This window comes from Rhinoraja longicauda, chromosome 15 (assembly GCF_053455715.1).
Source record: "Rhinoraja longicauda isolate Sanriku21f chromosome 15, sRhiLon1.1, whole genome shotgun sequence".
Lineage (NCBI taxonomy): Eukaryota > Metazoa > Chordata > Chondrichthyes > Rajiformes > Arhynchobatidae > Rhinoraja > Rhinoraja longicauda.
In genome coordinates this window covers 26,415,084-26,440,618 of record NC_135967.1, presented here as the reverse complement: position 1 = coordinate 26,440,618, position 25,535 = coordinate 26,415,084, and the positions used below count along the sequence as shown (strand labels likewise).

Sequence of the window (25,535 nt, the reverse complement as noted above, 5' to 3'; positions counted from 1 at the left end):
TAGATGGAGTGCTGTCATTTGCAATACGATTTACTTTGCATCAAGTATTTGTCAATATTGATTTAAAAGCAAATGATAACCACAACCAGAAAAATAAAGTACTTAATGCATATTTGGCCTGCTCCTTGTCTGAACCTTGTACAATTTGTTCTCTAATTGACCCTTGCTTCCTTAATGTGGGGTGTGAGTATGAACATGTAAATCTCCAAAAATAGAAACTTGGTGAACTTTGTCCTAAACCACAAAGATAATCAAGCAAATATTTGGAATAACAATCTATCATTACAATCTACTCTTTTTTAAAATCTCTAACCACTTCATTTTCATGCCAAGTACCAAAGTAGAATGGCAATATTTCAGAGTCCTTGATCATTTGTGCCTGGTTTTAAAAGTATCTGGTTTGTTCTAAATCAAAATGCTTTATATATTTGGGGCTCAAGAATATTCCACAGAAGTGGTTTTGCTCTGGTAAATGGACTGGGTAAGATATAGTTTTATGTTTGGCTCCAGTGCTGTTTTGTTCTGCTGGCAATGTCCATAATATGGGGAACAAAATAATCTCTGCATTTAAGTGACAGTAAAAATAATTTGACCCAGAAACTTAAAACCATTCAGTTTAGAAATTGTGGTTCATCGTTGTAGGTGTCCTCCCTGGTTGTGAGCTTCTGCCACATCTGAAACCCTGGAGCGTTTATTGTTTATTGTACATGAATGTCCCAACATACTTGAGTGTGCCTGTTCCCACGGTCACTGTTGCAGAAGTAAGATTGGCCTTACTAAGGGTCAACTCACAGAAAGCAACTGGCCTGGATGGAGTCCCTGGCCACGTCCTTTGGACCTGCACAAACCAACTAGTGCGAGTATTCACAGACATTTTTAACCTCTCCCTACTCTGTTCTGAGGTTTCTAACTGCGTCAAGAAGACTACTCTCATCTCAGTGCCAAAGAAAACCAAGATCTCATACCTTATTGATGACTTTCCAGTGGCCTTGACATTCACCATCATGAAGCGCTTTGAGAGGCTGTTATGGCACACATTAACTCCTGCCTACCAAGCAGCCTTGATCCACTGCTGCAACAGGTCCACAGCTGATGCCATCTCCCTGGCCCTACACCCATCCCTGGAACACTGGTTAAGAAGGACACCTACATCAAATTCCTACTCATCGACCATAGCTCTGCTTTCAATACCATTATCCCAGCCAAACTCATGGAACTTGGAGTCAGCATTCCTCTCTGCAACTGGATCCACAACTTCCTGACTCACAAATCACAATGAATGAGGACAGGTGACAAATCATCTGTCATGATAATTCTCAACACTGGTGCCCCACGAGGATGCATTCTCAGCCTCCTACATATTCCATATAAACTCACAGCCAAATACCAATCCAACTCAATCTACAAGTTTGCAGATGACACCACTGTGGTGGGCCGGATATGGAATAATGATAAACCGAATACAGGAAGGAGATTGAGAACCTTATAACATGGTGCCAAGACAGCAATCTCTCCCTCAATGTCAGCAAGACAAAGGAGATAGTGATCGACTGCAGGAAGCGAAGCGGTACTCATACCCTGGAATACATTGATGATGCTGAAATAGAGATGGTCGATAACTTCGACAAATAAATAACACCAACAATTTGTCCAGGAATAGCCACATCAAAGAGAGGGCCAAGAAAACACACCAATGCATCTACTTCCTCAGAAGGCTTGAGGTGTTCAATATGTCCCCAACAACCCTCACCAACTTCTACCGAAGCTCTGTAGAAAGCATCTTTTCGGTATGCATCGCAGCCTGGTTTATGAACAGCTCAATTTAAGACAGCAAGAAATTGCAGAGAGTTCTGGACGTAGCCCAGACCATCACACCAACCAACCTCCCTTCCATTGACTCCATTTACACTTTACGGCAAGGTCGCGGCAAGGCTACCAGTATAAATCAAAGACCAGTCTCATCCCAGTCATTTCCTCTTCTCCCCTCTCCCTTCAGCCAGAAAGTACAGAAGTTTGAAAATGCATACCTCCAGATTCAGGAACAATTTCTCCCCAGCTGTTATCAGGTCCGCACTCTAGCTCTCATCAGCAAGAGTGCGAACTTGATCTCCCATCTATCTCATTGGTGACGTTTGAACTGTCTTTAATCGGACTTCATTGGGCTTCAATGTAATATCTTTCCACTAAATGTTGTATTCTTTATCCTTTATCTTTGCACTGTGGTCGGCTTGATGGTATTTATGTATAATCTTTTCTTTGACTGGATAGCACGCAAACAAAAGCTTTACACTGTAGCTCGGTGCCCGTGATATTAATAAACGAATCTAAGCCATGTCTATTCTGGGACTGAGGCTGGATTCTGGGTTATGAGGAAGAGGGATGAACCAGTCTGAGATTTGATTGGGTTCTGAGTGAAGGCATAGATAGACTTAATGGGCAGTTGGATCAAAGCAATGATCAGGATGAGCGCTGGGAGTAGGATGAGAGATGAGTATTTGGGGGTGTTGGTGGATAATAGGTGCTGAGTCATTACAGACCTCCACTGAGCTTGGTTTGTGATCAGGATGGGGGCTAGGAGATGGGGAAGGTGGGGGGGGGGGGGGGGGGGGTGGGAGGGGGAAGGTGTGAGGATTCACCAGGCAGGGATTGGTGATCATTAGGGCCTTGAAGGATTCATGGTTGGGAATACTGGAGAGTTAGTTGATCAGGATTCACACAGCTCAAGGTTAATGGGAGATGGTGGAGGGATGTGGTGAGATCGCTGTGGGTTGATTTACTGATGGGGACACACGCAGAAGATTAAAATTTAAATATTGGACATATTGTAGTGAGATCCCAAAACTATCTCCTAAACCGGGACTGATCAATGATGGTAATTGACTAGAGCATTTGGAATAATTTCCCCTTTGGAATGAGTATTGCACAGCTAGTGATATCACTTGATGTATTTTGTAAATACATCAGATGCTAAGAGAAAACACACACCAGGAAGCACTTAACTGAATTTCCAGGGTGAGTAAAATGAGCCAGAAATAGTTATTACCATAAGAAGATAAGAAATAGAAGCCAAGGGTATGCCAATCGTATATCACCACCTATAAACCATCCCACCACCATAAAATCACATCTGGCCTGACCTTATCCTCACCACCACATTTGTTTCGCTCCCTTCTATTTCTAATGTCTTGCCAATTTCCTCCTTAAATACATTCAATGATTCTGGCTGCACGGCACTCCGTCACAGAGAATTCTATAGCTCACAATTCTGACAGAAGAAAGACCTTATCAGCTCTGTCATTAATGGGTAACCTCTTATTTGGAAACTTTTCTTGATAAGCCGGCAGGCAAAGCATCTTCTCATTGTTGTAAACTGCAGTAAGTGTGCATCAAACTTCTTCAAATGTCAACACTTTCATTCCAGATTCAAATTGGTCAACCTTCTCATCGCTTTCTCCATTGTAAGTATATCATTCATTCGTTACAAAGTAAAATAAAACGTACAACACAATTTCAAAACTTCTTTCTTTTCATGTTCCATACCCTTTGAAACAAAAAACAATATTGCATTTGCTTTTAGAGTTTCTTGCTGTATGCTAATATTTTGTGTTTCATGTGCTAAGACTCTCAGATCTCTGTGCCGTATTTAGTAGTCTCACTCCATAAGAGCCATCTTTCATTATAGGGTCCCTGAGGCTTTTTTTTTTACTAAACAGTGTGGTTTTATCTTCACATATTTCCTGTAATATGCAGCTGGGCTGCTTTAAGTGAATTCATGGCCTTGAGGAGTCACTGAAACTACATATCCCAGCCCTGATCTTTAAGCATCCCAGCAGATCACAGTCGAAGCAACTGGAATGTCCAAAAGTGATAAGATAAGCTAGCGTTGCATTGCAATATGTGTGCTCATGGATGCTGGGTTAGTGCTGCTACATTAGGAAAAGTTATTGAGATCTATATTTCTTGTCATTTCCAGCTTTCCTTGAAGTTGGGTAATTTCATGTTCCGTAGTTCGATCAATTACATTAGCTAATATTTATAACTGAAAAGTTCAAAGTCCCAGAATCTCTTTCTTGATTTTATCTGAACCTACTCCAGTGCAATAATATCACTTCAAAGACAGGGAACATTAAAATTACACAAGATATCCCAGATGTAATGTTTCAGGTTTAAAATGATCTATCTTGATTTATAATTAAATAGCCTCCACTTCGATATCTGAACATTTGCAGTCTTTTTAATATAGTGTTTGCATTACTCGGACATTTTGTCAAACAAACATTTCATCCTTTTCCACCTTTGGCAGTAAACAACTGTCTTTGTTCTCGTGCCAACTTAAAAATTAGCTGCATTCAAAATCTGTAGGGTTTTTGTTCGGCTCCACAATTCTGTTGGGAAATCTTCCCCAGTGGCAGTACTTGACAGAAATATCTCTGAATGCTGTGCAGTATCTTCCAACAGATTACATGAAAGATCAGAAAATCATGCACACTTGTAATTGGATAAAGTTTCCTTCCACAAAGAGCAACATTGGAAAATTACCCTTTCACTCCCATTCCTTAAGCTACTACTCAGAAGGCAGTGGAGACCAGTTCGTTGGATGCTTTCAAGAGAGAGCTGGATAGAGCTCTTAAGGATAGCGGAGTGAGGGGGTATGGGGAGAAGGCAGGAACGGGGTACTGATTGAGAGTGATCAGCCAAGATCGCATTGAATGGCGGTGCTGGCTCGAAGGGCTGAATGGCCTACTCCTGCACCTATTGTCTATTGTCTATTGTCTATTGCCTTCACACAAGAAAAATCAGTAATTTTATTTGACGTTGTCACAGCAATTTTTAATTCAGCAAGTTAATCTGCCTTTGGCTTTATAGATCTTAAGAACAGAATTGCTTTCAGAAAATCTAACTAAATTTTGTACATTATCATCTGGTAATTTAGTTACCTTCTCAGAAAAATCTGGTAGATTTATGAGATTTCTAAAACATGCTGTTAGTTTTTTTACGCTGCTCTTTGACAAGATGCTATAAAATGTTCTTAAGCAATTTCCCATTCACTTATTCCTATTTTTAATAACAGGATTACAACAGCTCCACTCCATTCTCAGTAAGTAATTCAAATATTTATAGAGCTCCTAAAAACATTACTCTTGCAAGAAATTATCTCATTGAAGATTCTATGATGTATCCTATATGTTCTGCATACTGGACTTCTTTTGACGGATGATCTAGCAATGTTTTAAGAAAGAGGAGCAGGAACAGATCATTCAGCCTTTCCATCATAGTCTACGGTTGAACAAGATTGTCTATTCAGCACCATTTCCTTGCCCTATTCCCATATACCTTTATTCTTCTAATATCCTGAAATTCATTGACTCCTGTTTAGAAAGCAATCAATGGATGAGGCCCAATGGTGGGTGTATGGAATGAGCTGCCAGCAGAGATAGTTGAGGCAGGCACCTGTAGATGGGACATGTTGATCGGTGAGGGCAAGTTGGGCCAACGGCCTGTTTCCAAGCTATGATTTAAAGATTTACTATGCCCCTTATTTTAACTGTGACACCTACTTCTAGACTACCCAGTTTATGTTTGTACCATTTGTAATAAGGCCCTTCAATAATTTAGTATAATTCTTTTTTTGTGCTTCTAATCTCTGGAATATTGAGGCTCAGTTAACCTAATCTATTCTCCTTCGAGATGGATTCTTAGAACAGCTTGTACTGGAGCCTACCAGGGAGAAGGCAATTCTGGATTTAGTGTTGTGTAATGATCCTGATCTGATAAGGGGACTGGAGGTAAAAGAGCCATTAGGAGGCAGTGATCACAACATGATAAGTTTTACTCTGCAAATGGAAAGGCAGAAGGGAAAATCGGAAGTGTCGGTATTACAGTATAGCAAAGGGGATTACAGAGGCATGAGGCAGGAGCTGGCCAAAATTGACTGGAAGGAGGCCCTAGCAGGGAAGACGGTAGAACAGCAATGGCAGGTATTCCTGGGAATAATGCAGAGGTTGCAGGATCAATTTATTCCAAAGAAGCGGAAAGACTCTAAGGGGAGTAAGAGACACCTGTGGCTGACAAGGGAAGTCAGGGACAGCATAAAAATTAAGGAGAGGAAGTATAACATAGCAAAGAAGAGTGGGAAGACAGAGGATTGGGACTCTTTTAAAGAGCAACAAAAGTTAACTAAAAAGGCAATACGGGGAGAAAAGATGAGGTACGAGGGTAAACTAGCCAATAATATAAAGGAGGATAGCAAAAGTTTTTTTAGGTACGTGAAGAGGAAAAAAATAGTCAAGGCAAATGTGGGTCCCTTGAAGACAGAAACAGGGGAATTTATTATGGGGAACAAAGAAATGGCAGACGAGTTAAACCGTTACTTTGGATCTGTCTTCACTGAGGAAGATACACACAATCTCCCAAATGTTCTAGGGGCCGGAGAACCTAGGGTGATGGAGGAACTGAAGGAAATCCACATTAGGCAGGAAATGGTTTTGGGTAGACTGATGGGACTGAAGGCTGATAAATCCCCAGGGCCTGATGGTCTGCATCCCAGGGTACTTAAGGAGGTGGCTCTAGAAATAGTGGAAGCATTGGAGATCATTTTTCAATGTTCTATAGATTCAGGATCAGTTCCGGTGGATTGGAGGATAGCAAATGTTACCCCACTTTTTAAGAAAGGAGGGAGAGAGAAAACGGGTAATTATAGACCAGTTAGTCTGACATCAGTGGTGGGGAAGATGCTTGAGTCAATTATAAAAGACGAAATTGCTGAGCATTTGGATAACAGTAACGGGATCATTCCGAGTCAGCATGGATTTACGAAGGGGAAATCATGCTTGACAAATCTACTGGAATTTTTTGAGGATGTAACTAGGAAAATTGACAGGGGAGAGTCAGTGGATGTGATGTACCTCGACTTTCAGAAAGCCTTCGACAAGGTCCCACACAGGAGATTAGTGGGCAAAATTAGGGCACATGGTATTGGGGGTAGGGTATTGATATGGATAGAAAATTGGTTGACAGACAGAAAGCAAAGAGTGGGGATAAATGGGTCCCTTTCGGAATGGGAGGCAGTGACCAGTGGGGTACCGCAAGGTTCGGTGCTGGGACCCCAGCTATTTACGATATACATTAATGACTTAGACGAAGGGATTAAAAGTACCATTAGCAAATTTGCAGATGATACTAAGCTGGGGGGTAGTGTGAATTGTGAGGAAGATGCAATAAGGCTGCAGGGTGACTTGGACAGGTTGTTTGAGTGGGCGGATACATGGCAGATGCAGTTTAATGTAGATAAGTGTGAGGTTATTCACTTTGGAAGTAAGAATAGAAAAGCAGATTATTATCTGAATGGTGTCAAGTTAGGAGGAGGGGGAGTTCAACGAGATCTGGGTGTCCTAGTGCATCAGTCAATGAAAGGAAGCATGCAGGTACAGCAGGCAGTGAAGAAAGCCAATGGAATGTTGGCCTTCGTAACAAGAGGAGTTGAGTATAGGAGCAAAGAGGTCCTTCTACAGTTGTACCGGGCCCTGGTGAGACCGCACCTGGAGTACTGTGTGCAGTTTTGGTCTCCAAATTTGAGGAAGGATATTCTTGCTATGGAGGGCGTGCAGCGTAGGTTCACTAGGTTAATTCCCGGAATGGCGGGACTGTCGTATGTTGAAAGGCTGGAGCGATTGGGCTTGTATACACTGGAATTTAGAAGGATGAGGGGGGATCTTATTGAAACCTATAAGATAATTAGGGGATTGGACACATTAGAGGCAGGAAACATGTTCCCAATGTTGGGGGAGTCCAGAACAAGGGGCCACAGTTTAAGAATAAGGGGTAGGCCATTTAGAACGGAGATGAGGAAGAACTTTTTCAGTCAGAGAGTGGTGAAGGTGTGGAATTCTCTGCCTCAGAAGGCAGTGGAGGCCAGTTCGTTGGATGCTTTCAAGAGAGAGCTGGATAGAGCTCTTAAGTTTAGCGGAGTGAGGGGGTATGGGGAGAAGGCAGGAACGGGGTACTGATGGAGAGTGATCAGCCATGATCGCATTGAATGGCGGTGCTGGCTCGAAGGGCTGAATGGCCTACTCCTGCACCTATTGTCTATTGTCTATTGTCATTGGCAGACCTGCCATTTCAGGAAACAGTGGCAAGTCTTCACTACACTAATTCTATAGCAGATCTACCTTTTGCTTTGGTTTGGTAAGGGCACCAAAATTATAAACAGCACTCCAGGTATGGAGGGAAACAGTCTCCCACCCTGAGAATGGCCCGTTTACTCTTACTCTTTATTTTCTATCTATTTAACCAACTCTTAATCCACACTAGTATTTTAACACCAATCATCTCTGCTCTAACCTCCTGAATAGGATCTAACCAAAAGCCTTCTGAAAATCTAAGTACAACATTTCCACTGGTTCACTCCCATTACTGGAATCATTTGCAGTGATTACTTTAATACTCCATGAGATGCATCGCTAATGTTCTTGTTTGTACCAAGACCAAAATCACTGGAAAAAACCTGTGCCCAAACAAACTCAATCTTAAATGTGCTTGTAATCTGTATATACAAATGCTGATATAAGTAATGCATATAATACATGATATTTATTTGATGTTATATGGTTACCATTTATATTCCTTGCTTTAAGTAAAAATATATAATTCTTAGCAACTTATTGGTAAATAGATTTTCTCTTGTTATAATGTTCTGATAACAAGGCTAAAGTAATGGAAGACCTCCCATTCATAAACCTAAAGGTACATTAAGTGTTATTAATTATTCCACCGAGTGGCGCCGTCAGTGATGGCAGCCTCGCCAATGGTCTGTCTGTCTTTTTGTCTTTTTTGTTATTTTTAGTGTGTTTTAAAAAGTTTGTGTTAATGTTCTCTGGTTTATTTTATGTGGGGGGGGGGGGGGGGGTAGAAGGGGGGGAGGGAGAAACTTTTAACCTTGCCGGAGATACGATTATTTTCCGGATCGTATCTCTGGTCGCTCTGCGACCCAACATCATGGAGTTGGCGGCCTTGCTCGAGACTGACTTTGAGCCCCACCGCGGGGCCGTGGACTTACCATCGGAGCCTGCAATCCCTTGCCTGGGATCGACGCTCCAACAGCAGCCTGTAGATTTCAACATCGAGGAGCTCGCAGTCTCAGGTAGAGACTGATGTTGGGAAGCTCCAAAGTTGCAAGAGGTTCGACCAGCCCCGATCTGGGGTATGATCGCCCGGCGTGGGGGAGCTGAGGTCCCCCCGATGTGGGGGCTTGATCGCCCCGACGAGGAGGGCCCAACCACCGGCTACGGGAGCCAAGATCGCCCAGTCAACGGAAGGCTGGAGGCCCCTGACCACAAGGGAACAAAGAAGGGAAGAGATTGAACGTTTTTCCGCTTTCCATCACAGTGAGGAATGTGGAGGAGTCACTGTGGTGGATGTTCATGTTAAAATGTATTTTGTGTGTCTTGTTGCTTTTTATTGGTATGATTGTATGGCAAATCAAATTCTTCGTATGTTGCAAAACATACTTGGCTAATAAAGTATGATTATGATTATGATTATGATAATGGAAGACCTCCCATTCATAAACCTAAAGGTACCTTAAGTGTTATTAATCATTGCATACCCTTATCGAAGGTATCACAAAATGCTGGAGTAACTCAGCAGGTCAGGCAGCATCTAGGAAAGAGGGAATGGGTGACGTTTCGGGTCGAGACCCTTCTTCTGAAGAAGGGTCTCGACCTGAAACGTCACCCATTCCCTCTCTCCTAGAAGCTGCCTGACCTGCTGAGTTACTCCAACATTTTGTGATACCTTCGAGTTGTACCAGCATCTGCAGTTATTTTCCTGCGCTACTTGCCGCTCCATGGCATAAACTTATATTACAGCATTGAGTGTAGTCTTAGCATGTCTACTGGACTGCTATATAATAAAACTATTATTTTTTCAGATAAATCAATCAATATGTAAGCATAGGTTTGCTTGGTGTGAGACGAGGAAAGCAAAGACTCTTTTGGTTAACAACTGCATTTATGAGTTTGAGTTGCTGCTTTGATGAGCGTATCTTTCATCTGCTTCAGATCCGATGAAGAGGAGAGATTAAGATGAGCACGAATCTGATATAAACATCGACAAAGATATCTTTTCAAGTTTGAAAACGCATACCTCCAGATTCAGGAACAGTTTCTTCTAAGCAGTTGTCAAGCAACTGAACCACCCTCTCATCAGCTAAAGTGCAGTCCTGACCTCTCATCTACCACATTGAAAACTGTTGAAAAATGTTTAATCTGACTTTTTCGGCCTTCAACATTATATCTTTGTACTAAATGCTGTACCCTTCATCCTTTATCTGTGCACTGTGGGCGGCTTGACTGTATTCATGCATAGTCTTTGTCTGAATAGCATGCAAACAAAAGCTATTCACTGTACCTCAGTAAACATGACAATAATAAACTAAACTAAAATAAACTTTTCAAGAATTCACTGTTTTTAAAAGATCTTACTCCGATAACATCAAATGCTATCCATTTGTTTCACCCGCTTGTTTTGTCCCTCAATAAGCACAACTCTGACTCCTATGTATTTAGATGAGGCTAATTTTACAACTTTAATTCCCCTAATGTTAAATGCTATCCACCATTGGTGCAACAGTGCCGAACATCATTGCTTGGAACAAGGCCATCTAATAAAATTTCCAGCTGAGCTTTGATGTCAGGGCTAATCTTTGTGCTGCCTGTGCATCATTCCCTTTACAGAGCTAGGAAACGTCATCAGGAGCTGAACAATGTCCTGTGAGATAGGTACTGCAAGAGATCAGAAGAAACATCCATCGGTCCCTCTCTGACTGACCCTCTCTTTGGGTGAATACACGATCTTGTACTGCGGCTGATTTGAAGGCTCTGGGAATTACCTCAAAAAAGTAGATTTGGTAACTGACATGAAAGAACAAGCTGCTGGCAAAGAGGGATGGGCTTTCAGCAGCTTGCCAACGTGCCATATTTTCAAGTTGAACTAGGTACATGGTCTTCAAATCTGACTGCTGTAAGACCAGTGCCAAAACCTAGTGCATCCACAAGTGAGCTTGTATTATTTATCTGCAGCACAGAATATTCAGATTTATATCTCTCTATTCACACTGACCTTAAAAACACCACATGTTCATATCATGATCACACCATATTTAGACCACAGATCAAACCAGTTGTGCAGGTAGACACAAAATGCTGGAGTAACTCAGCGGGTCAGCAGCATCTCAGGAGAGAAGGAATGGGTGACCTTTTGGGTCAAGACCCTTCTTCAGACTGATGTCAGGGGAGGGGGCAGGACAAAAATAGGATGTAGCAGGAGACAGGAAGACAGTGGGAGAACTGGGAAGGGGGAGGGGAAAGAGAGGGACAGAGGTACTATCTTCAGATAGTTCCTCTGTCCACCTTCAGATAGTTCCTCTGTCCCTCTCTTCCCCCCCCCCCCCTTTGGAGTTACTCCAGCATTTTGTGTCTACCTTCAATTTGAACCAGCATCTGCAGTTATTTTCCTAACCAGTTGTGCATGTTTGGTCCAACATATTTTATAGCGCTTACATTATTAAAATGAAATACACATTTAATGCCTGTATCGATTATTTCAAGATCATCAACATTCAAGTGAAAATGTTCGAAAAGAAAATAATTATTTTTGTGCATGGACCTCGAAAAGCTATTCTGAATTAATAAGCAAGAGAAAGAAAGAAAATGTACAGAATGAGCAAATAGTTCTCATGTACTGTATAAGTGGTAGACATTATGATTATTTTCTGGTATAATTTGTAGGAATAAACGGTTCATGAAGTTAAATAAGTACCTGATAAGTTTTTGAATTAATTTTAATTAATGTAATTTTGCATAAACCTTGCAAATATATCTCAGGCGGTTTTGATTAGCACATTGAACATTGTCTTAGGACACTTCTGCTGAATTATGTAAGGTCGATTTGTCACTTAATGTGAATGAGCAAATAGTTTTAATATTTTAATATTAAAATATTTAAATATTAAAATGTTTTCCATTCATACAATTAGATTAATCTGTGACTGAAATACAGTCTATGTCATTTGAAGTGTACGATAATGACAATAACACTGAAATGTGTACTGAAATGACGATAACATTTAATTTTCTTCACTTATGTTATTTGATCTGTTACAGTATCTGGCATCTTCCACCAATTTTTATGATAAATTGTAATACATTTTGCATTATGCACAGGACAGTCATTGGTCAAAATACCCTGATAAATAAACCAGAGACCCAACTAATAAATTGAATTTATGCAAGAGCAAATTTATAGCATGACATTAAGTACATGTATTTCTTGAGCAAATGTCACTTACTGCCATTATATAAATTTTCTCAATGGACAAAACAAATGAAACAAAATCCTGACTCTGAGATCTCATCTCCAAACAAGCAACAAGAAATTGTTCTGTCCTTGATATGATCGTGCCTCTCGTTTCTGTATCTTCTGAACAAGGAGAATGGTTATTTGGCATAAAGTTCAGACCATCATGCAAATTTATTGGAAACCATTATAGCTCAATCAACTAACAGCTTCCAGCAAAAGGCGAGGAAATGCTTTCTAATCAGAATTAACTACCAGATAAAACAATCCCCCAAATTGAGCCTTCTTTTCTCAGTCTTGATGGTCTATTTATTTCAGCATAATCGCCCAACTTTACGAGATACCTGGAGAACTGAGCTGTAACAAATTTTGGATGGCTCACCCAGGGTTCTTGCAGTGCATGAATCATCATTCTCTCCAGAATATTTAATCATGTGCCTAGTGTTTGTTATTCTTTTAGCCTTCAATTCGGTTCTAATCCGTAAGCAGCTTGTACTTAAAATAGATAGTCATCATATCATCATATCATATCATATTATGGCGAGTCCGAAAACTTGTTGGTTGTAGAAGAAGTTTATTGCAGCCGCAATATTCGAATACAGAGTTAAACAACAAGGTAAAGGACAACCATCAAAAACTTACTGTCTTCTTCGAAGACTTCGCCGAACTGAACATTTCGGGCGCCAAAAGCGCACATGACCACGCTGGCCAATCAGCGATGTCACTCCCTGGACCAATCCCCATGGTCGCGTTCACACGTGACCTCGCTGGCCAATCTGAGGGTTCGACGACCTGGACCATTCTCTATGGTCGCTACATGACCCCCCCCAGAACCCGAGGTACGGAACCTAGCAGGGAGCCGGATTTCGCGACCATAACGAGTACGGAGAGGGACAGCCTGAACCACAGGAGCCGGGGGTTCCGGACTTGGAGGAACTGCCGGAACGGGGGGTCCTGGAGGAACTGCCGGAACGGGGGGTCCTGGACTGAGCGGAACTAACGGAGGTCGGCCTCTCCTAGGGGTTTGACCGACCAGGACTGGTTGATCCGGATCCAAGTGTGCAGGTTTGAGCCCGGACACCGAGACGAGCTCACTCTTGCCGCACATGTCTAAGGTGAAGGTAGCCGTTCCCTTACGCAAAACCCGGAATGGCCCTTGATAGACCCTCTGCAACGGGGCGCGATGGGAATCTTTTCGCAGAAAAACAAACTCACAGTCCTTCAGGGAAGGCGGTTCATGTACCATGGGACACCCATGACGTGAAGTCGGGACTGGAGCCAGGGAGCCCACCCGTTCCCGGAGAGATGCTAACACTGATGGGACTGTAGGCAGCTGGTCTGAAGGGTCCGGAAACAAATCTCCGGGTACACGAAGTGTCGAGCCATATACTAGCTCCGCGGACGACGCACCGAGATCTAGCTTAGGAGCAGTCCGGATGCCCAAAAGAACCCAGGGGAGCTGGTCTACCCAGTCCGGGCCTTCAAGCCTTGCACTGAGGGACGCCTTAAGTTGACGGTGGAACCTTTCTACAAGTCCATTTGCCTGGGGGTGATATGCAGTAGTGGGTTGTAACTTGGAACCGTACAGTTCTGCGAGCGCGGCCCAGAGGGACGAAGTGAACTGCGGCCCCCTGTCAGTGGTAATAACTGCCGGGACCCCGAAACGAGCTACCCAATGGAGGGCCAAAGTCCTGGCACAAGACGCTGACGAAATATCAGACAATGGGAAAGCCTCTGGCCACCGGGTGAACCGATCCACCACTGTGAGGAGGTGGGTGTAGCCCCGGGAGGAAGGCAAAGGCCCGACTAAATCCACGTGGATGTGGAAAAAACAAACTGCTGGGACCTCGAAATCCTGTACGGGGGGCTGGGCATGGCGCTGGACTTTAGCGGTCTGACAGGGAACGCAGGAACGCGCCCAGCCCGCTACCTGTTTCCGTAGGCCATGCCAGACAAACCGAGCTGCTACCAAAGCAGAGGTGGAGCGGATGGACGGGTGCGCCAACCCATGAACGGCATCGAAAACCCGGCGCTGAAGGGAGGGCGGTACTACCGGCCTGGGACGGGGAAGAGAAACATCGCACCAGACTTTTGTGCCTTCCGACCCGCAGGCTACCTGAGCCAACTTTAATCACGAAGTGGTGGACTGGTATGCCGAAGCGGTATCCGCTAGAAGCTGTGCCTCCGCAAGCTCCTGGGGATCCACCTCGCAGTCCACCGCCGAAATAGGGGAAAAAGCAGGTCTAGACAGGGCGTCAGCAACGGCATTAAGCTTACCCGCGACATGACGGACATCGGTGGTAAATTCGGAGATAGCAGTCAGGTGCCGCTGCTGGCGGGCCGACCATGGGTCAGACAATTTGAAAAATGCAAATGTTAATGGTTTGTGGTCCGTAAAGGCCACAAATGGGCGGCCCTCAAGGAAGTACCTGAAATGACGAACAGCTAAATAGAGGGCCAGAAGCTCTCGGTCAAATGCGCTATACTTCAGCTCAGCCGAATTTAGTTGCCGGCTGAAAAACGCCAAAGGCTGCCAACGACCACCGACCTGCTGCTCCAAGACCCCGCCCACCGCCACGTCAGAGGCGTCAACCGTCAGGGCCGTGGGGGCGGAGGGGCTCGGGTGGACCAACATGGTGGCGTCTGCCAAGGCTGCCTTAGCTGCTGTAAAAGCCGACTCTGCGGCCGGGGACCATATCAACTCTACCGGTTTTCCCGCAAGGCATTGGAAGAGCGGGCGCATGACTCGCGCAGCTGCCGGAACGAACCTATGGTAGAAATTAACCATGCCTACGAACTCCTGTAGTCCTTTTACTGTGGTGGGCCTGGGAAATGCCCGGATAGCCTCCACCTTCTCGGGCAAAGGGGAGGCGCCGGCAGGGGTAATTCTGTGCCCTAGAAAATCAAGAGAAGGGAGGCCGAATTGACACTTGGAGGGTTGGATAATGAGCCCGTGGTCTTGGAGCCGCTGGAACACAGTCCGCAAGTGGACCTGGTGTTCCTGCACTGAGGGGCTGGCGACCGGGATGTCATCTAAATAAATAAACAAAAAGGGTAAACCCCGGCCCACACGGTCCATCAGTCGTTGGAAAGCCTGTGCCGCGTTCTTTAAACCGAAAGGCATACGCAACCATTCAAACAACCCGAACGGAGTAATCGTTGCAGTTTTCTGTATGTCCTCCGGTCGCACCGGAATCTGGTGGTATCCTCGCACCAAATCGATTTTGGAGAACACCACCGCTCCTTCCAGCCCAGACGAAAAGTCCTGTAGGTGCGGTATGGGGTAGCGATCAGCCGTGGTGACAGCATTGAGACGCCGATAATCGCCACATGGTCTCCACCCCCCAGATGCCTTGGAGACCATATGCAACGGCGAGGCCCACGAGCTGTCGGACTGACGGACAATTCCCATTTCCTCCATCTTCCTAAATTCCGCCCGTGCCACCACCAGTTTGTCTGGCGGTAGTCTCCTGGCCCGAGCGAAAACGGGAGGGCCTTCGGTGCGGATGTGATAGACCACGCCGTGCTTGGCCGAAGGCGTGTCAAAACGTTGGATGAGCAGCTCTGGAAACTCCGCCAGGATCTCAGCATACGAGTCAGGGGCCGCGACGACGGCCTGGACAGTAGGGCTGGGCAGGGAGGCGATTGTCGGAGCGACGGGCTCCTCTCCGGCGGAGGGTCGGAGGTCGTTACCGCGGACATCAGGGACCAGTGAAAAAGCCCAGAGAAAATCTGCGCCCAGGAACGCTTGTCTGACATCGGCTATGATGAATGGCTATTCGTACGTGCGGAGGCCTAACACAAGGGACATCTTCCGTATACCGAAAGTGCGAATGGGGCTGCCATTAACCGCGATGAGGGTGGGACCTGTCTTACCCGTTCTGGTTTCGAGGTCGGTCGGCGGCACTATACTGACGATGGCTCCCGTGTCCACCAAAAATTCTGTGTCCGTGAATCGATCATGGACGTAGAGGCGTCGGTTCTGGCCAATCGTAACTGCCCCTATGTACGTTCGGCCGAGGCATTTCCCGCGAAGGTACAAGGTGAGCGGCAGTTGCGGGATTCGCTACCCCATCGTAGGTGATAATAGCACCAGCCGCGCTTGTGCGGATCTTTTTGGCGGGCTTTCGGAGAAATGGCGGGAGACGCGGCGCCATCTTGATGTCGCTGTGGCGTGGTCACTGATGTCGAGACCTTGTTGATCGAACCGCTTGCCTTGTTTTTAGCCGCTATGAGCGCGTCCGCTTTCGCTGCATATGCTTCGGGGTCCTTAAAAGAACAATCCGTGAGCAGCAGTCGGACATCCTCAGGAAGCTTCTCTCGGAATGCCTGTTCGAACATAAGGCAATCCGTATGCTCACCGGCTAGCATCATCATTTCGGACATGAGAACGGAAGGCCGTCGATCTCCGAGATCCGGTAGGTGCAGAAGTCTTGCAGCGCAATCATACCTATTAAACCCGAAGGTTCGCAGTAACACTTTCTTCATGGCCTCGTACTTGTTTTCCGCAGGCGGATTAACGATGAACCGCATCACGCGTGTGGTCGTCTCCGGTGATAGAGCGCTGACGAGGTAGTAATACATCGTGGAGTCGTCCGATATCTTCTTTATATGAAATTGAGCTTCGGTGTGGACAAACCAAGATTGCGGTGAATGTGTCCAAAACAACGGAAGGTGAACGCTTACCGCGCTTAACTCCGGTGTGCCAGGCGCGGCAATCAACAACGAGGCATAGTCAGTGATCGTCCAGATCACGTCGGGGTCACCAATATGGCGAGTCCGAAAACTTGTTGGTTGTAGAAGAAGTTTATTGCAGCCGCAATATTCGAATACAGAGTTAAACAACAAGGTAAAGGACAACCATCAAAAACTTACTGTCTTCTTCGAAGACTTCGCCGAACTGAACATTTCGGGCGCCAAAAGCTCACATGACCACGCTGGCCAATCAGCGATGTCGCTCCCTGGACCAATCCCCATGGTCGCGTTCACACGTGACCTCGCTGGCCAATCTGAGGGTTCGACGACCTGGACCATTCTCTATGGTCGCTACAATATCATATATATACAGCCGGAAACAGGCCTTTTCGGCCCACCAAGTCCGTGCCGCCCAGCGATCCCCGTACATTAACACTATCCTACACCCACTAGGGACAATTTGTTTACATTTACCCAGTCAATTAACCTACATACCTGTACGTCATATAACTCATTTTACTCATCTGGGGCAATCGAGGAGCAAAAGTCTAAAATACAATTATGGAGTTTACAGGATGGGTTCCAATCCTGGGAATGAGATATTCGATCTAATCCCAGATTTGTACAGAGGCGAGTCTGGTTTGATTTGGATGGGGATCATTTAGGGGTCAAGTTGAAGTACTCCCACAAAACAAGTATGTCCTGCTTTATATAAGGAGACCCCGAAGTTAAAACATATCCTCTGATGCAGGCACGAGGAGTAACTTACACGAGATGTTAGTTCAGTTCTGTCGACTACTGGACTTGATCATGTGGTTCCCAAACCTCAGACCATAGTTGCTGTCCATAGTCTCTGTCCTGCTGTGATTACATTTTTTGTATGAAGAAGGCTGAATGAATTCACCCTCAGTGGTGGAACAGGCCATGCTGAACCAATGGGCCTCAGCTGACGTTGCTGAGGTCTCATTACAGAGCTCCCCGATAGTCTTAGACTGTCCCTTCTGAATAGTTTTTAAATATGTTTGATAATCAGTCATTTAACTACAAGATAAACAGCTTTTTTTTAAGAACATAGAACTGTGGAATCATGTGGAACTGTACAGCACAGGAACAGGTTCTTCAGCCCACAATGCTTGTGCCAAACATGATGCCAAGATCAATTCTTATCTGCCTGCATATAATCCATTTCCCTCCATTATCTGCATATCTATGTGCCTGTCCAAAGTCTCTTAAATGTCAGTATCGTATCTGGCTCCACTACTACCCCAGGCAGCGCATTCCAGCTCTCACCATCCTCTTTGTAAGATACTTGTCCCGCACATCTGCCTATTTAAAACCCGCTCACCTGTATCCACCTACCACATGCCAGGCTTTGTCTTGCCCCTCCACTCTTCCAGCTTGCCCATTCGCTGCCAAAATCAGTATGTACTCAGGTCCCAACCTTCCCTGCTCTGCAGAGGTGCTGCTTGATCTGCTGCTGACTTACTCCAGCACTTAGCTTTTTTTTGTGTAAACCAGCATCTGCCGTTCTTTTTTTCTACATGAAAAGAACTATTTTTACGAATGGAAAAGGAACATTGCCTCGCGAGAGCAAAACATAAACAATATATTTACATCTTTGGCTCAGAGATCCCTGCTTTTTTTCCTCATAGGATTATTTCATATTCATTTATTCCAAAACATTCCAGCCATAACTCTTGCAATTTCCCCCCCCCCCTGTTTCTGGCAAATGCACAAGCTGTACTTCTCTCAGTTATGGTTCGAGGTGATCTGCCCATGAGCAAAGATCAGCATGTCAAATTAAGTTGACCTTTAAAAGATGTGAAGAACAAATAACTGCAGGTGCTGGAAATCCAAAATTAAAGCAGAAAGGGCTGGAAATTTTGAAGTGTTGAGAGAGAAGTGAAAATAATGTTTCAAGCCCATGATAGGTCATTAACCTGAAGCATTGGGCAGCACAATAGTGCAGCGGTAGAGTTGCTGCGTTACAAAGCCCGAGATCATTCCTGACTGGCTAAGTTAATAAAATTAACCCCGTTCCATTTTTTGACCCTGTACAAGGGTAATGTTTGCCAATATAAATTTGCTCCACTTTTTGTATACCATTACTGTGAAACCCACTAAGCAGGAACTGTGTATTGAAAGCTCTTGCACAGTTTGTACACAAGCATCTGGATCCATAACTACAGTTAAATCCTGTAACTTATCTACCAAATTTTCCCTATCTAACCACAATTTCAACACTTGCTTTGATAAGGTATTCTATTTAACGTGAATGGCGCATTAAATTAAATCACAGACACAAATGTAACTAGAAGGATTATCATTTCACAACATGCAGCTGAGATATTTACTAGCTTTGCAGCTAAAAATGAAACGGTCTAGATTGACATAGCTGTGAGATTGGTGGACCTGGGCTGGAATGCTGGGCTGACATATGTTGAGGCACAGACTCGAAATCAATGGAAGTGGACATGGAACCTTTAAAATTAAATTAGATAGTATGCAGATGGCTAGCAGCAGTTTATAAGGGGCTTAACTTGCAAGGCTGATAGGATGACAGTATGAGCAATTAGATTTGCAGATGTCCAAAGTGTCTTAAAGAATTTCAGCAGCATTTAGAGGAAGTAAAGGTGGAAATATGAGGCTTGCAATGTGGTTAGATTGCTGTGCGTGAACTTCATTAGCCTTAGTTATTCTCTCGTTGCTTGATGCAATCTGGCTTAAGAGGTTTTAAAGTTGTGGTTTCTTGAGTCTCACTCAGTTCCTTCACACTACAGGTCGTCTCTGAATTACGAATGCCCGACTTATGGACAACACTATATATGAACGAGCTCCCATAATATTATTATATTCAAAATGTACATTCTGAATTCCTACAAATGGCAGAATTAGTCTCCTCTCGTTCTTCACTTTAAGAAATTGTTCTTTCTTATGTTTCATGTGCCTTTGATGCAATTCCTTACAATACTGTGGAGGTGTGATTACAATATTGAGCGATTTTATGTATTTTCCAACTTACGAACAAAATTGATTTATGGACATCTACACAAAGGGAACCTTCACCTGTATATCTGTCAACATATCATTTCTAAAGCCATGTCTTGGGAAGGATCAAGAGAGGACAGTGATGAATATGGGGTATGGGGAGAAGGCAGGAACGGGGTACTGATTGAGAATGATCAGCCATGATCACATTAAATGGCGGTGCTGGCTCGAAGGGCCGAATGGCCTACTCCTGCACCTATTGTCTATTGTCTATAATAGATTTATAGATATTCAGGGAATTGAAGGATATGGGGTTAGTGCAGGCAAGATGAGCTGAGGTAAAAGATCAACTGCAACTTTACTGAATGGTGGATCAGGCAAGAGGAGCTGATTGTTATTTCCTCACATTAACCAGGTAAGCGTGCACGCATTGCATGAATCAATCATCTCGATTTCCAGCATGATCCCTGAGCCCAGGATCCCCAATGAAAATGCCAGTTCCAGATTTCTCCAATAGAGATGCTGTCATGGACCGTTTAAGGCCAGTCCCTGATAACTCCCCAGTTGCTAATCTCATAGAAAATGTGTGCACGAGTCGGCCATTCAGTCCTTTGAGCCAGCACCGCCATTCAATATGATCATGGCTGATCATCCAAAATCAGTTCCCTGTTCCTGCTTTCTCCCCATATCCCTTAATTCCGTTAGCCCTAAGAGCGATATCGAACTCACTCTTGAAAACATCCAGTGAATTGGCCTCCACTGCCTTCTGTGGCTGAGAATTCCACAGATTCACAACTCTCTGGGTGAAAAAGGTTTTCCTCATCTCAGTCCTAAATGGCCAACCCCTTATTTGTAATGGAGAGAGGGATATGTGTATGTAGGAGTGAAGAGGGTTGGTCAGCTGCCACTGCGACCTGACCCCCTACACATTCCAAGAGGGCAGAGCCCAAGCTATGCTACTCTTTGTGCGCTGGTCACAGAAGTGGATCTGCAATCACCGCTTGACAATCGCTCCACTATTAGGTACCATTGCAATGTTTAAGAAACATTTAGACAGGTAGATGGACAAACACAAAATGCTGAAGTAACTCAGTGGGACAGGCAGCATCTGGAGAGAAGGTATGGGTGACGTTTCAGGTCGAAACCCTTCTTCAATCTGAGATGCTGCCTGACCCGCTGAGTCATTCAAGTCTTCTCTTGCCCTCACCAACGATGGACTGCCCAACTGACAGCCTCCCTCTTTCTCCACCAACCCACACACCCAAGCCTCCTGAACCGTCCAACTGCTGACCCTTGATCTTTTGTCCATCCCCACCTTCTGACCTAATGGTCTCCAATGCTTACTCCCTTGACTCTAGTTGATTTTGCCTGTGACCACTAACCGAATCCAACTTCTGTAAGGAGTTTAATTCTGAAAGTGTGCAATGCTCAGTCACTTACACCCAAGATGTAAATAGTTTTTAGCAGAGGACCAATATCCATACTGGTTACAGACATCCTTTTCATGCACCCATCATGTCTACTTTATATGGTCTAGTAACATTTCTAGGCATTAATACATGATCACTATATAGTGACCCTGAGCTTTCCACCACCTTCTTTTTAGTCTCATTAATGGTAGATAGCTCACAATTCATATTCTCTTAAGAATCTTAAAATAGCTCACAATTCATCATAAGACATGAGGAACAAAACAGACCAACTAGACACACTCAGCAGAACTCACCGCTTAGAAGTCTGGCTGCGTCAAATCACGAGTTGCTTTGTTTTTCTCATCCACCTTGTGTTTGTATAGGATCTACACATGCTGATACTCAGAATCATTGGCTCCATACTTGAGCAGGCAATGACATTCTCATGTGTGTTTTTCATGTTGATGCTGACTGTCCTTTCCCTTGTTTGCAGATTTATGACATTCTCCTTCCCCTTCAGCCTGCACTGTTCTCATTTCTCCACGTATTTGGGCGAACCTCCTCACGCTGGCACTGAGCCTGTGCAGCCTCCGTTCTCAGCACTTTTAACTGACAGTAGTATTCTTTATCCTTTTCTTCTGCAGTCAATTCTAGCTTCCTATCCAGATCTGTGGAGCCTTGTTAACATTTTGTAAGCAAGAATGTCGGAACAAATACAGGCCATTGAACCCTCAGTGTTGTTCCTATTCATCTGTTTCTGGTCATACACTTGGATTTACCATGTTATCCGTTTTTAGCCATTAACAACTATTTGGATTCAGTTTAAGAAACGAAATAGGCAAGCCTTTGGATCTTGTGAAATGTGATCTGATTTGCTCTCAGTTAAAGAAGTTCTCAGTTAAAGAAATCACGTCGCCACAAACTTCCGCGCATATCTTACCATAAACATTATGGACACTTCCATCTCTCAGATTTTGATTGGTTGATTGATTGAAGGATACAACATGGAAATAGGCCCTTCAGCCCACTGAGTCCACACTGACCACAGATCATCTCTTCACACTACTTCCATGCAATCCCAATTTTGGATCCACTCCCTGCACTGGAGGGGCAATTAAAAAAACTACAAAACCACATGTCTGTGGGATATAGGAGGAAACCGGAGTTCCCAGAGAAATCCCACAGGGTCACAGGGAGAACATGCAAACTCCACACAAACAGCACCTGGGGTCAGGATCAAATCTGGATCTCTGGCGCTGTGAGGCAGTACTCTACCAGCTGTGCTGTGATGCCACCCAAAAATCTAGTTGTTTACTTACTGATATTTTAACATCGGATTCATTTACTGACTTGAATTTAAAGTCTTTATCTGCCACAGGATTTGAACTCATGCCTTTGGTTTCTAGTCCAGTAACATAACCACTACACTGTCATACTAAACTTATATTTCTGGCAAATCAAGCATTTCCAGATGCAATCAATTTCTTTTTAATTGTGAAATAATATTAAAAAATACAAAAGCTGTATACAGTAGCCAGAGCACTTTAAAGGGACGCTTGGTTTCCGACTTGGAATCTAATTAATTTCAAAATTGTATCAATACAAAGCTTACTTTATATTTGGACCAAACTCCCTCCGCTGCCTCAGCAGAGCAGCCAACATCCTGAGGGATCCTTCCCACCCTGGTCATCAGCTGCTCGAACTGCTGCCCTCTGGTAGACGGTTCAGGTCCATTACATCACGGACTAATAGACTCAAGAACAGTTTCTACCCCAGTGTCATACGTGAGCTGAACACTGCCAGACACTCACATAAAACTGAAGGGAAGGAACGGAACTGATCGGAACACTGTCAGTTACTTGTCAGAAAACATAGGCCTCAATTTAATACAAGTTTGCATTCTACTGCACTTATGTTGTTAGCATTTGCTAAACTTATTGCATGTTACAGCCGACCGCACCTTATATTTGATTACATTATTTCTTTTATTTTTTTAAAACGGCACTTGCAATATGTTAGCTCTCATTGCTGTGCAATAACTTGCTGTCTTGATTGCACTGTACACTGCCTCGACCGTGTTGTAGTTGTTTTGTCTATATTGTATTGGAGGTCAGTTTGTTTGATTCAGTGGATTAGGTTTGGCTTGTTATGGATAGAGGTTTGTCCTTTGTACTGTCTGCTGTGTGTGATTGCATCATCTGGACTGCTTTAATTTCGCTGTACTTTGTGTAGTGACAATAAAGGTTTTTTACAATTTTTTTACAATTTACAATTTACAATAAGAAGACTTTGAAATGACACCAGTGGAGTTCCATCAGAAAACACTAAAGCCTATATTCACACTAATATAAAAAGTTATTTCCAGTATAAATCAGGTCCTGAATGAATCTGATAACTAGAGTTCCCTAATAAAACAGCTATGTTAAATGACAAGCGTTTGAAGGCACAAGGCCTGTACTCGCTAGAGTTTAGAAGGATGAGGGGGGGACCTCATTAAGCTTACTGAATAGTGAAAGACCTGGATAGAGTGGATGGGGAGAGGATGTTTCCACAGGTGGGAGTGTCGAGGACCTGAAACCATAGCCTCAGAATAAAAGGACGTACCTTTAGAAAGGAGATAAGGAGGAAATTCTTTATTTAGCGGATGGTAAATCTGTGAAATTCAGTGCCACAGAAGGCTGTGGAGGCCAAGTCAATTGATATTTTTATGGCAGAGATTGATAGATTCTTGATTAGTACAGGTGTTAGGGGTTGTGGGCAGAAGGCAGGAGAATGGGGTTGAGAGGGAAAGCTAGATCAGCCATGATTGAAAGGTGGAGTAGACTTGATGAGTCAAATCTAGTTTACTTTAGAGATACAGCGCGGAAACAGGCCATTCTTATAAACCTTCTTTGGACCCTCTGCAATACCAGCATATCCTTGCTCAGAAATAGGGCCCAAAGCTGCTCACAATACTCCAAATGTCCAAATACAATTACTCCAGCAACTTTGTGGGTTTTTTTGTGGACCAACATCTGCAGTTCCTTATATCTCCCTTTCTGAACAAATTGGGTTTATCTATTGATAGTGCGATTTCAAGGCAGATCTGTGCTCCATTATAATCATGCTTTGGGAAATAAATGGTGGGAATTAGATATTAGATAGGATTTGCCAGCAAAACCCACATTTTATCTTACATTCTGTCTAAAAAGGTATTTGCACAATAGGACTGCCAGCAGCTGTCAAACTAATTACAGAAAACTCTGTGAGAAATTATTCTATGCATTGGCAGTGTGAGCAATGTGAGATTGTCATATTGATACTTGTCAGCTATTAATTTCTTATGGAGAGAGTGTGAGATTTGTTAGCGTGACATACCAATTTCTGCTATTATTGAATTTACATGATGGCAGAGTGAGAAATATTGCTGTGTCACCTTGGTATCCTTCAACTGCTCTGTTGATATGTTGATAGTCTGAGAAAGGAGAACACAATGATGCTAGTGCTGCAGTGTTTCAAACAAAATGACTACATCAAGGTGTAGAAACAAGGAACTGCTGATGCTGGTTTACAACAAAAAAAAAGTGCTGGAGTAACTCAACAGGTCAGGCAGCATCCCTGGAGAACATTGATAGGTTGTGTTTTGGGTCAGGACTCTTCTTCAGATTGATTGTGGGGGGGAGGGGGTGGAAGAAAGCTAGAAGAGAGGAGGGAAAAGGAAAAGCGTGACAGGTAATAGGTCGACACAGGCGACAGGGATTTTTGATAGGCCGATGGTTGGACAGAGATGGGAGAAGGTGTGCGATAAAAGGATTGAAGAGTTGCAAATTGTGAAACCAGATGAAGGAATATAGGTGGAGGGGGAGGGGAGGAATAGGTGTGTGTCCAGGTGGGGCACAGGGGAGAGGGGGGGGGGGGAGGTGAATGGAGTTGTTATGGGTACATAAAACTAGAGAATTCAATGTTCATACTGTTGGTTGTAAGCTGCCCAAATTGAATATGGCTGTTCCTCTAGTTTGTGCTTGGCCTTGCTCTGGAAATGGAGGGTGCCCAGGACAGAAAGGTCAGTATAGGAATGGGACGGGGAGTTAAAATGGTTAACAACAG

General features: G+C 44.0%; 1 protein-coding gene across 4 annotated transcripts in view; it reads right to left on the bottom strand.

The window, feature by feature from the left end:
- Positions 1-25,535, bottom strand: part of drp2 (dystrophin related protein 2) — a 299,384-nt gene that overhangs the window by 85,506 nt on the left and 188,343 nt on the right. Inside the window, exon 1 of one of the 4 annotated variants that reach the window (XM_078412318.1) lies at positions 21,764-21,875. The exons of the other annotated variants lie outside the window; for them this stretch is intronic. The gene's annotated coding sequence lies outside the window, so the exon portion shown is untranslated. Of the gene's footprint in view, positions 1-21,763; positions 21,876-25,535 lie in introns of those variants that run through there. 4 annotated transcript variants of the gene reach the window in all.